The 13,279-nt window shown below is 46.3% G+C and overlaps 1 non-coding gene across 1 annotated transcript; it reads right to left on the reverse strand.

Moving 5' to 3' along the window:
- Nucleotides 1-10,056: 10,056 nt before the first annotated feature.
- On the reverse strand, nucleotides 10,057-10,172 carry LOC119818194. Its single transcript, XR_005286080.1, has one exon. It is a non-coding gene; the product is annotated as a U5 spliceosomal RNA (small nuclear RNA).
- Between the last annotated feature and the right edge of the window lie 3,107 nt (nucleotides 10,173-13,279).

Below are 13,279 nucleotides of genomic sequence, written 5' to 3' on the forward strand. Positions count from 1 at the left end.
GGGCGGTGGTGGCACATGCCTTTAACCCCAGCACTCGGGAGGCAGAGGCAGGCGGATCTCTGAGTTTGAGGCCAGCCTGGTGTACAAGAGCTAGTTCCAGGATAGGCTCTAGAAACTACAGGGAAACCCTGTCTCGAAAAAACAAAACAAAACAAAACAACAACAAAAAAAGATCTCAGCATTCCACCAATGGGAACAGCTGCACAATGTAGTGCAGCAGAAGGTGGGAGGTGGCAAGACCATGTGGGGATCAGCTGCCTTGACACAAAGACCTCAAGAAATTGGACACCAAAAGATCACATAATCCAATAAAAAATGGAGTACAGACCTAAACAGAGAACTCTCAACACAGGAATCTTAAGGAAATGTTCAACATCCTTAGTCATCAGAGAAATGCAAATCAAAACAACTCTAAGATTCCATCTTATACCTGTAAGAATGGCCAAGATCAAAAACACTGATGACCACTTATGCTGGAGAGGTTGTGGGGAAAAAAGGGAACACTTCTGCATTGCTGGTGGGAATGCAAGCTGGTGCAACCCCTTTGGATGCCAGTGTGGTGATTTCTCAGAAAATTAGGAAGCAACCTTCCTCAAAACCCAGTAATACTTCTTTTGGGTATATATCCAAAGGATGCTCAATCGTGCCACAAGGACATGTGCTCAACTATGTTCATAGCAGTTTTGTTTGACATAGCCAGAACCTGGAAACAACCTAAATGCCCCTCAACCAAAGAATGGATAAGGAAAATGTGGTACATTTACACAATGGAGTATTTACTACACAGCAGAAAAAATAACAACAGCTTGAATTTTTCAGGAAAATCGATGGAGCTAGAAAACATTATTTTGAGTGAGGTAACCCAGACACAGAAAGACAATTATCACATGTACTCACTCATAGGTGGTTATTAAACATAAAGCAAAGCCAGACTACAAACCACAATCCCAGAGAGACTTACATAGATCTAATCTACATGGGAAGTAGAAAGTAGAAAAGACAAGATCTCCTGAGTAAATTGGGAGCATGGGGACCTTGGGGGAGAATTGAAAGGGGTAGGGGAGAGACAGGGAGGGGAGCAGAGAAAAATGTAGAGCTCAATAAGTATCAATAATAATAATAAAAGACCGGTGTTCACTGAAGACCACAAAGAGACTTGGATTGCCTGTGGAGCTGGAAAAGCCTTCTCACTGCTGCTCAATTACTTATCCCTCTCAGATCTGTCTGACGGTGGCGGTGACTAGGGTACTGGTAGCTCATTACCTTATTAGCTAAGTTTCCTGCTAAAAATACAGTCAGATGTGTCTCTGTCACAGGCTTCATAGTCCAGAATTAACAGGTTTCAGATGTAACTTCAGAGGTTCAGAGTTCCCAGTTTCTTTTAGTTGTCTTCTAAAATGTTCATGCCTTTTAACAGAGTCTTTTGCTAGGACACGGAGATGTAAATCAGCTCTAGCTGTCTTACAGACACCTGCAGGTTCCTGGTTTGGTGAAAACCAACAGTCTCCAGAGCCTGTTTGACCTACCCATTTCCGAGCACACTTTACAGGTCACTCCTGCTGTGTGGGCCAAAGTCAACCTGCACCTGTACCAGCTCCTGGGAGGTCACCTCTCCAGGCTCAAATGGACACTTACCCAGCAACTGAAATCTGGTTTTTTTTTTGTTGTTGTTGTTGTTTTTTCGAGACAGGGTTTCCTTGTAGTTTCTAGAGCCTGTCCTGGAACTAGCTCTTGTAGACTAGGCTGGCCTCGAACTCAGATATCCGCCTGCCTCTGCCTCCTGAGTGCTGGGATTAAAGGCGTGCACCACCACCACCCGGCTGAAATCTGGTTTTACAAGGCATATCTGCTCACATGTCCTACTCATTCACCCTTGCCTTTTCTGTACAACCAGGGCACTTCTCTGTCCTATTCTTTTTTTTTTTTTTTTTGGTTTTTCGAGACAGGGTTTCTCTGTGGCTTTGGAGCCTGTCCTGGAACAAGCTCTTGTAGACCAGGCTGGTCTCGAACTCACAGAGATCCGCCTGCCTCTGCCTCCCGAGTGCTGGGATTAAAGGCGTGCGCCACCACCGCCCGGCCTCTGTCCTATTCTTTCTGTCAGTTAAACACCCTTCCCATGACTAGTCACATTCATAGAGCCGATAATCTATTTTTTTCTCCTAGCAACCTGCCTTCTCATCTGCCTCGAGAAATAGATGCGTACGGTCTCCATGATGGCAGTTAACCGGATGCCTCTCCACCCACACCTCCCACTGAGCATGAATCCACCAACTCCCACCTCTCCCCCTCCCCACATTGTCGCATGCCCGCAGGAAGTAGCCAGACTTGAACCGGCGCCCCTATATCCAAAGAGCCTGAAATGTTTGGCTGGAGGCTTCACCCCAAACCCCATCCCCTGGAGTTGCCTCAGTCTGGACTCAGTCACTGAGAAAGTCAGCCAAAGAATGACCCCTCCCCCAGAGATGCTCAAGACCACTCCCACAAGGTATTTAAACTGCCCCCCAAAGAACAAGCACATGGTTTTCCAGTCTTCCTTTCCCTTCTCCTCTCTGGGGTCTGGAAAGTTATCCAGGAGTGTGGTAACCATTAAATTTGGGCTTTTTTAAAATTCGATTGATTTGGATTATTGCGTCGGCGAAGATGCTTAAAGAGGTGCAGAAACTTTTCATAGATTTCTGTGAGTTCGAGGTCAGCCTGGTCTATATCTCAAGTTCTCACCTAGCAGAGGCTATATAAACAAACAAACAAAAACATACCTATCTGTAATAACAACTACAACAACCAGAAAAAACAGACCAAGTTTGATGTGGTGACCTATGCTGGTTGCCCCAGCACTAAGGAATCGCAGGCAGAAGGATCTCGAGTTCAAAGTCATTTTCAGCTACACGGAGAGATTGAGGCTAGCCTAGGCTACCAAAAGACCCTGTTCCAAACACCTCAAACGAGCAAACTAAACCGCACAGCGATCTAGTTGTATTAGTCTCTGATTGCATTCCAGGCAAATCTTAGCTGAGGTAAGTTCTGGTGCCCCCTGCCCTTCTCTCCAGGGTTTGGTCCCTGTGTTTTTGAATTTCCCATTATCAGGGCTTGACACACATTCCAATGTCTTAGGCAAGGACCTCGGATGCGTAATCCTTTGTGTTTAAAAAAATGTACTAATACGCTCATTTTCGAGGTGTTGTTTCTTTACTGATTTATGCGGTGGGTGAAATCCAGTGCCTCGCATATACACAAGGGCTCTACAATTGACTGCACTTCCGGGTTTCCATTTGAATTCAGACTGCTGAGCAGGTTTCTACTCTGAAAATCTGGAGTTTGCACTGCCCCCTGGTGGTCAACCCACACCTTTACACAGGGGATAAAGGGAAATATTTAAGTATTCCCGGAAACATGAGGGTGGTGACTTAGCCTCATTTACATACCCACAATGCACTGCACGGGAGTCATTGCTTAAAATGAGAACTCGCTGAGTTCTTTTTTCCATCTTGTCTCCTTCACAGTGCTGTGAATTTCACCATACTTATGTGACAATGATAGAGAAGTATTACTTTTTTGTTGTGTTTTGTCTTGTTGGAGGAAAAAGTTACCATTGGTGTACTAAGACATATCCATATACGTATAGGCAGCTCTCATGTTTCTCAGGAAAATTATGCTCTATTATTAGGGCATTTTAGCCAATTTTTGGGTGGTCCTGCTATTCCTAGAGCCATTGTCTTCTAGGAAGAGCCGTAGCAGGGCCTCTGTTCTATGAGATCAAAAACAGAACACAAAGGAAGTGTGCTGGAGACGTCTGTTGTTCCCCAGGAACATGGAGCTACAAGACATAATTTTGAGTGAGGTAACCTGGAGCAGAGAGAAAATTATCATGTGTACTCACTTGTAAGTGGTTTTTCTTTAAAGCAAAGAAAACAAATCTTCAAATCACAATCCCAGAAAACACAAACAACAATGAGGACCCTAAGACAGGCTTACATAGATCTAATCTACATGAGAAGACAAAGACAAGATCTCCTGAGTAAATTACGACCATGGGCAACTTGGGAGGGTGTTGAAGGAGAGGGGAGAGGCAAGGAGGGGAGCAGAGAAAAATGTAGAGCTAAATAAAAATCAATAAAATTTTTAAAAAGATAAGCACTCCCCTCATCCACCGCTGAGGCAGGGGGATCTTCCTTCTGCTTGCAGTCTGAGCTCCTTTCTTTTCCATCTCTCTCCCTAAGGGGTAGCTGCTGCCGTGGCTGCTCTCCTCCGCCCCCCATTTTTCTCTCTCACTCTCTCTTCTCTTCTCCCTTCTCCCCTTCCCTCTTTGCTCCTTTCCCTCGATAACCCACTAACTAAATATCCACCCTCACTCTGCATGGTTTGCCGATCTGTCTATCTCTTATCCATCTTGGCTGTGGCTCCTCCTGAGGGATTGGCAGCCCCGCTAAGGTCTCTCACCAGCTGCTTGTGTAAAACTTTTAAGATAATTCTGAAGCCATTTCTGACAATTCTGAACCCTCTCAGCCTCCATGCCTTAGTGCTTCCCCTCCTCCCCTGGGAACCAAGGACCTAACAGCTACACATGCACGTACGTTCTCCAGAAATTGGGGCAAGATAACCTTTAAAGATGTTGGCTCAGTTTCTGAACAATTACCCATACACGCATGTTTTGATTCAGTCCCCTGGGAAATGGGGTCAAAATGACCTCTTACCTCATCTGATCTGGCAACAGCTCTCCAGCCAATTATTGGTAATAGCCCTTTCGAATAAGCCAATCATAATAGTCAAAGGACAGCCCCCTTGCTTCTATGGCCTTTTTTAAAAGTAGCCTCTACCAGCTATTCGAGGTCTCTCGGCTTCCCGAATGCTGGGGGACCCTGTCATGACAGAATTAATAAAATCCTCATGCTTTTGCGTTGGCTGTGGTATGAGAGGTGGTCTCTGGGGGCGACTCCTCCTCGGTGTTTGGACGCTAGGGTACATATGGCTCCCTGCTTGGGATCCGCTGCCCCGGTGGCCCCACTCAAGGAACAGCATCGTTTGCCATTTTACTTTTTCCATAACTCCTCATGGGCATGGCTGCCCCGCCAAGGTCTCTCACCCACCATGCAGTTCCCTGCCTAGGACCCACTGGCCCTCATGGCCCGCAGGCCACTCGGGGGCTCCCTGCCTGGAACTGACCTCCTTTGTGGCCCTCTGTGGTCTCGGGACCCACTGCGTGCTGCAGACACTTGGGGACCTGCAGCATTTTACTTTTACCATAACATTGGCACTTGGTGACTTGGCCAGGTTCTTTCCACATTCCCTCCAGCCCGCGGCTGGGCCATCTGGGAAAACATGGACCCCTGGTCTCTGAAACCAGGTTTCTTTGCAACAGCTTTGTGCACTATCTGCCTGAACGCCAACCTCTACACACAGGCGCAGCTTCGGTGGTGAGTTTTCCCCTTCCATCTCCCAACCACAGCCTTCATGGCTATGGTTGAGTCTTTTGCTGACATTTATCCATGGCTAAAAACGTGACTGGACAACCCAGGGTTGGTCCTCCCATGCTAGCAGCAGTGCACTTGATTTGGGGGCCCAGGGTGCCCTGGATTTTTCTTTATCCTTTCTTTTTCTTTTCTTTTTTCTTTTGAACCACTCGTAAGTGGTCCCTGCTGTGAGAGACCCCTCAGGAGGCCTCTAGCCTCTCTGGCTTCCGAGTCACCTGATTTTAACATCCTGCCTGTAGAGAGAGGTGTCCCTGCCACCACTACCGCTGGTCCCGTGGATTAGTTGGATCCGCAAAGCAGCTGTTTTCAATTCCATGGCGTTGTTCCCCCACCATGGTTTATTGCACGGCGGCTCAGCAACAGGATGGAACATGCCTCTAGGTTTCTCTTCCATACAACATGTGAACCTGCAATTTTGACTGTGGTCAGGTGACCTTACCACCATCTTAGCAATTCTGACTGCAGTCAGGTGACTTCACCACCATCACAACTGAGAGCCAGGTCAGGTGACCAAGTCCCACCATCTTATTCCTTGTCTGGTTCCCCAGTGTTGACTGTTACCTGTGTGTTTTGTGCAGTGGCATGCCTTTGGCAGGGCCCACCAAGAGCATACACACTGCCCAGCTCCTGTTCATTGTGCGTGTATGTGCACACATGTAACTTAAATACACCTATGTTTACTGTTAAATGTTATAATTGTTCATTGTATCTCATTTCACACTACAAAAACAATAAGTCTCATGTTTTAAACTGGTATGTACTTATAAGTCTCTTACAAAAATATAGTATATTTAATCCAACCCTGATTTAAAATACATTACTATTGTCAGTTCTGCCATTAACCTAGTATTGTGAGCAGTTTTTTCTTCTTTCTGTCTTTTTATGAGTGAAAATCTTAGGCCAGGCAGTGGTGGCGCACGCCTTTAATCCCAGCACTCAGGAAGCAGAGGCAGGTGGATCTCTGTGAGTTCGAGGTCAGCCTGGTCTACAAGAGCTAGTTCCAGAACAGGCTCCAAAGGTACAGAGAAACCCTGTCTCAAAAAAAAAAAAAAAAAAAAAAAAAAAGAGTGTAAATCTTACCTGTTAAGTTCAAAGCCAGAACAGTCAAGCTTGCTTGGACCCAGATCTCCAGGCAGATTCTATACTGTAGTTATATCTGATAAACAGCCCTCAACTCCTCAGAGATCTGGGGAATATGGCATTTAAATATTTAATTATTTAAAAACTTTTCATAACAAAAGAGACAGGTTGGCTCCTAGCAGCAGCACTCTACTTCCTCCAAAAAAAGACAGAAGACAAATGGGCACAAAACAGCATCCATCCACAATTTGCTTCAACTGCCAAGCATTGACCACTGGGTAAAGCTGCCTTTCATCTAAACTGAAAGTCTCCAGACAGTGGACAAAATCACTGAAATCAACAGCCTAACCGCTCAGGCCAAGGTAGGCTTGTCTTCCTACAGATTTCTTAGCCCACAGGATCATCTGGAGCCTGGCAGGCCCTGCACTAAACAGCAAAAGAAATATATGACCCTCAGTGACCATGGAGGACCCTGAGGAGTAGCTCTAGGTGCCAAACAAGTAAGTTCTCTGTCCTTTTTAAATCAATAACTCAAGTAAATTTTATCCTTCTCAAAGACCTCTGATGCAGTTTGAGAGCAGAGAGGTTTTGTCAGTTTAAAGGACAACTTTACCAAACAAATTTCAGCAAAATACTAATACAAGTTATTAAGGCGTGTACCTGCAAGTTATAAAGGTCTGAGGACAAGTACATGCTATCAAATTTCTCTCTCATGCTGTCTTTCATAGACTTAAAGATACTTTTCATTATGCAAAAAATATTTGTCGGGGGCTGGAGAGATGGCTCAGTGGTTAAAGAGCACTGGCTGCTCTTCCAGAGGTCCTGAGTTCGATTTCCAGCAACCTCATGGTGGCTCACAACCATCTGTAATGAGATCTGGTGCCTTCTTCTGGCGCGCGGGTATACATAGAGGCAGAGTGTTGTCTACATAATAAATAAATCTTTAAAACAACATTTGTCACAGTCATTCTGATATAAATATGCTGCTCTTTAAATTTTCACAAACCCATAGAATTCTTGTGACTTCCAGGGAGCCAAATTGAAGGATCCACCTTAAACAGGTCAGATAGACACCTCCCAATTCCCTGGTCCTATTTTTTTTTTTCAAAACTTAACTTTGTCCTCTGTTCTGCCAATACCTTAAACAGGCGTAAGAGACAACAGATATTTCCAAATCACAAACACTGGACAGTAGCAAAGGGACCAGCTGCTCCAGGATGTAACCAGTACCCAGCTTTCTCAAGTTCCCCCCAAGACGACACCCACAAAAAAAGCAGGAAGCAGTCTTGAGAATCTGCCCCGCCTTCCCAATTCCTTTAACCTGTTGTGCCTAGCTTCCTGCCTTTTTATTATGAAAATAAGATGGGAATGTAATTGCCTGTTCTGTCCCTTTAAGAGACAAGCCCTGCCCGCTCCCTCCCCAAGTCTACCACTGAAGGCAGGCTTGCAGTCTGAGCTCCTTTCTTTTCCATCTCTCTCCCAAAGAGGTAACTGCTGCCATGGCTGCTCTCCTTCCCCCCCACTTCTCCCTTCTCCCCTTTCCCCTCCATAACTTACTAAATAAATATCCAGTCTCCTTCTGCATGGCATCCCTATTGTCTGTCTTTCACTTGCCTTGGCTGTAGCTCCTCATGGGACTGGTGGCCCTGCCAAGGTCTCTCACCTGCTGCGTGGCTCCCTGCCTGGAATTCGCTGCCCCTCATGGCCTACAGGCCACTTGGGGAACAGGGCCGGTTTACTTTTGCCATAACACGGTGTAAGGCAAGCAAGTGCAAAGGCCCCTTAAGAGACAAGCTCCTCCCATTCCTGATCTATCTCTTCCCACTATGCAAGCAGCACTCCTCTCTCTCCCTCTCCTCTCCTCTCTCTTCCCTCCCTCCTCCCTCCTCCCTCCCTCCTTCCTCCCTCCCTCCCTCCCTCCCTATCTCTGTGTCTCTCCCTTCCCTTCCCCAGTACCCTCTTGTCAATACAACTCCACACTCAAGCTCTCTCTGCATGGCATATTCTGTCACCAAGCCGATGTCCCCAACCCACTATGGGACACTGCAAATGTCCCTCTTGCACTGTATTTTGCAATTAGTTCTTCCACCATGTGGATCCTAGAACCAAATTTGGGTCATCAGTTATGGAGGTAAGCATCTTTACTTGCTGAGCAATTCACAGGCTCTTGGAAGGCCTGGAAGGCTCTTTGATCTCTCTCTCTCTCTTTCCTCTATGTCTGTCTCTCTGTGTTTTTCTCTCTCTCCAGGGTCTGTAGACCTGGCTGCCTTGAAACTGAATTTATAGACCACACTAGCCTTGAACTCACAGAGCTGCAACTGCTTATGCTTCTCAAGTGTTGGGATTATAGCTGTGTGCCACCACACCAGGCTGGGTCTCTCTGAGAGATCCCACTGCCATGTTGTGAGGACACTCAGCAGCCAGAAGCAAAGGACCCATAATGAAGTACTGAGGTTTTCTGTACCATTGCCTGTACTGTCTTCCAAGGCCTTGGAGCGAGTCACATGGCCACGTGGGGAGTGATCTATCAGCCCAGCCTTCAGAGGACAGCAGTCTGGCTGATATCTTTGCCTGGAAAACCTCACAAAGGATCTTGAGTCAGAGCTGGGTATGGTGATGCACACCTGTATTCCCAGCATTTAGGAGCCTAAGGCAGGAGGATTGGGAAGCCAGCCTGGGTTACAAAACAAGAGACAAAAAAGAGGGGGGGGGGGAGATGGAGAGATGGCTCAGAGATTAAGAGCACTGACTGCTCTCCCCGAGGATTCAAGCTCAATTCCCAGGCTGGTCTCGAAGTCACAGAGATCCGCCTGCCTCTGCCTCCCAAGTGCTGAGATTAAAGGCCTGTGCCACCACTGCCCGTCCCCTTGCTTACTTTTTTATCTTTCTGAGTGACATGGGACAGGAACAGGAGCCAGAACTCCTGGAGTGGGCTAAGAAGGCCCTGACCTCAGCCCTGCTTCCTCGCCCCACTGGGCATCCACACCATGTAGACTTCACAGGAACCTCACATCCTGCCCTGCACTTTAGAAAAATACATTAGACAGCAGGGCGGGGAACATTCACCACGGCAGCACCGCTCAAAACGACTGTGGTCAATCCTATAATCCCAGCACTGGAAAAGGACACAGTGTCAGGAGGCTGCTACTAAGAGAGCTAATACAGAGTACAGTTCCTAACTCAAATACAAAGGAAGTAAAATTTAGAAAAGGAGCCACTGCACTATGCTCACGAACCTCGAAGTACACAAGGTTCAGTAACCGCTGCTTAACAAAGACAACAGAGTAAGCAGTTGATTACATAGCTTCTTAGGGAAAGGAGCCTCAAAGTGACTTCGTTGTCTACCTGGGGACATCACAACAAAGAGAAAACGTGTGTTGGAAAACAACACCCATCACATTCAACTTACACCGCCAAAAAAGCAGTGTAGTCAGATTGATAGGTTATACTGCCGGGACGAACAGAGAAGGATCAAACATAAGCCATCTGTCTTTAGACAACACATAATAGCCCTGTATAGGCAGGACCTCAAAAAATTAGGTTAAGACTCAGAGTTGTTCCTCTCCACGGAAATCTTTAGTAAAAGGCGAAAGATTTATACGATCTGAAGAGAAACCAGAGTATACAAATACTTTCCCGCCTACCGTTCTCGACCGACCGCAGCTCCTAGATAACCGATGGGCGCTAGCTCCACGCAGCAAGTGATGACGCCTGTTTTCCTCTCACGCACGTCTCCCAAAGGCACATCACTAGAAAGAAAAGAAAGCGAGAAAGAGACGACAAAAGCGCTTACACGTTTAAATTTCGCACTGCCCTGCGTGCAGTGCATTGTGGGTATGTAAATAACACTGGTTCACCAACCTCGGATTTCCCGAAATGGAGATTTCCTTTTCCCGGAGTAAATATTGGGCCGACGCCGGGGGGCAGTGCAGAAACCAGATTCATGCCTGGCCCCGCTATAAAAATCTGGTTTTATAATTTACACCAAGTAAAAGTTCTTTTTCTTTTTTTCGGGGAGAGATATTTTGATTTTGCTACTTGAAATTTTGAGACGGTGTCTCGAACGTCCCCTAGGCTGGCCTTGAACTCAGTTGGGCCTGGGAAGATGAGCACAGTTCTCTTTGCCTCAACCTCATGAATACGGGGCAGCCATTAGGGAGTCTCGTGTATCCCAGGCTAGCATTGAACTTGCTTCATCACACGGGACGATCTTGAATTCCAGATTTCCTGCCTACTACTAAATGTAATGACAGGCATGTGCCCCCACATCCAATTTAAACATTTTCTTAATTAAAAACAAAATAAAGAGCCAGGCGGTGATGACACATATTTAATTCCAGCACTCGGGAAGCAGAGTCAGGGTGATCTCTGTGAGTTCGAGGCCAGCCTGGTCTAATGAATGAGTTCCAGGACAGCCAGGACTGTTACACAGAGATACCTGTATCAGGAAAAGGAAAGAAAAAAGGCAGGGAGAGAGGGAGGGAGGGAGGGAGAGAGAAAGAGAGGGAGGGAGGAGCTGGGCAGTAGTGGTGCAGGGCTTTAATCCCAGCATTCAGGAGGTAGAGGCAGGCAGATACCTGAGTTCGAGGCCAGTCTAATCTATAAGAGTTCATGCCAGGGGCTGGAGAGATGGCTCAGTGTTTAAGAGCATTGCCTGCTTTTCCAAAGGTCCTGAGTTCAAATCCCAGCAACCACATGGTGGCTTACAACCATATGTAATGAGGTCTGGGGCCCTCTTCTGGCCTCTAGGCATTCATGAAGACAGAATATTGTATACATAATAAATAAATGAATATTTTTTTAAAAAAAGAGTTGATTCCAGGACAGCTAGGACTGTTACATTGAGAAACCATGTCTCTGAAAAAAAAAGAACCTGTCACAAAAAAATATTAAAATAAAACAAACAAGAAAAAGGTCACCCTTAGTTACACAATAAGTTAGACCCCAGTGTATGGATACTTGAGAGTTTTTCTCTTAAAAACAAAACAAAACTGTGATTGGTAGCTAATCCAGCTGCCATTCCCAAACTCTTCTTCCCTTGTTTCTCTCCACGTTTACAACCACAGTTGGCCACAGTTTCCACCGTGAGGCATTGGCACATGTTCACCGACAAGAGGTTGTTTTCTTTCTTTTACATTTAACCCATTACTGTTGGTGTTGTGTGTGTGTGTGTGTGTGGTGTGTGTGTGTGTGGTGTGTGTGTAGCCACACATGGCACTCAGAAGACAACTTTCAGGACTTAGTCCTATCCTCCCTCCTGTGTTTTCTAGGGACCAAGCACACCAGCAAGTGCGTTCCCCACGGAGCCGTCTCAATGCCCTCTGCCCCTTTCACTGCTGTTGTTTTTGTTTTAACTTAATTACATCTCACTTATTTATTCTGTGTGTGGTGTGAAAATGTGCACACCTGCGGAAGCTTTTGGGAGTTCAGTCTCCCACAATATGGGTTCAGGAGAGCAAACTCAGGTCATCAGGCTTGGCAAGGCCTATCTGATAGAACAACAGCTAGGCACTATCACACACACACACACACACACACACACACACACACACACTCCCTCTAAAAGTGTAAGAACGCTTGCCTATAGCGCACAAATACTGGGGTTGATATGTCTTCATATTATACTCTACTGACCACAGTCAGGTATGGTGGCTCATGCTAATTTGAGCATTTAGGCAGCTGAGACTGCAGTTCAACACCATAACCATTTTGTTGCTGTTGTTGTTTGGTTTGTTCGTTTATTGAGACAAGTTGTGCACAGTCCAGGCTGGCCCTAAACGTGCAGCGTAACTGAGGTTGGCTTTGAAATGATTCTCTCATCTTCATCTCCCACAGTTAGGATTGTAGGCATGAGCTGCTAGGCCCCAAGTCCCCCATATTCTTTTCGGTTTTATTTTTTATTTTATTTTGAGACAGGGTTTCTTTGTGTAGCCCTGGCTGTCCTGGAACTCACTCTGTAGACGAGGCCAACTCTGAACTCAGAGATGCGCCAGCCTCTGCATGCTGAGTGCTGGGTTAAAGGTGTGTGCCACCACAGCCTGGTACCCTCCCCACCCTGTGTTCTAAATAGAAAATTTGTCTGAAGGACAGAAACTATTTGTCTTGTCTTTTTGTTTTGTTTTTTGTTTTTCGATACGGGGTTTCCCTGTAGTTTTTGGAGCCTGTCCTGGAACTAGTTCTTGTAGACCAGGCTGGCCTCGAACTCACAGAGATCCGCCTGCCCCTGCCTCCCGAGTGCTGGGATTTAAGACGCCCGGCCCCGTTTCGTTCTTTTCACTACTTCTGTCTGGCACCATGTCTGGCAGATAATGAAAACTATGTTAAACTGGTGTCTTCTAAATATTTTAGAGATTTCAAAGAGAAACCAAGTATCAAGTATCTGACATCTTTTAAGTAATCGAACTACTTACTAAAGAAGCCAGGAATCCAGGCTGTGGTGGTGCACGCCTTTAATCCCAGCACTCGGGAGGCAGGGGCAGGTGGATCTTTGTGAGTTCGAGGCCAGCCTGGTCTACAAGAGCTAGTTCCAGGACAGGCTCCAAAGCTACAGAGAAACCCCGTCTCAAAAAAAACCAACCAAACAAACAAAAAAAAAAAACACAAAAAAAAAAACAAAACGAGGAGGGGGGAGGGGAGGGGGAGGGGGAGGGGGAGGAGGACAAGCAGCAGCAGCAGCAGCAGCCAGGATTTGAACCGTGTCTACAGAACCACAGGGCCCTTATTGAAACATT

Source organism: Arvicola amphibius, chromosome 6 (assembly GCF_903992535.2).
Source record: "Arvicola amphibius chromosome 6, mArvAmp1.2, whole genome shotgun sequence".
In the NCBI taxonomy this organism is placed as follows: domain Eukaryota; kingdom Metazoa; phylum Chordata; class Mammalia; order Rodentia; family Cricetidae; genus Arvicola; species Arvicola amphibius.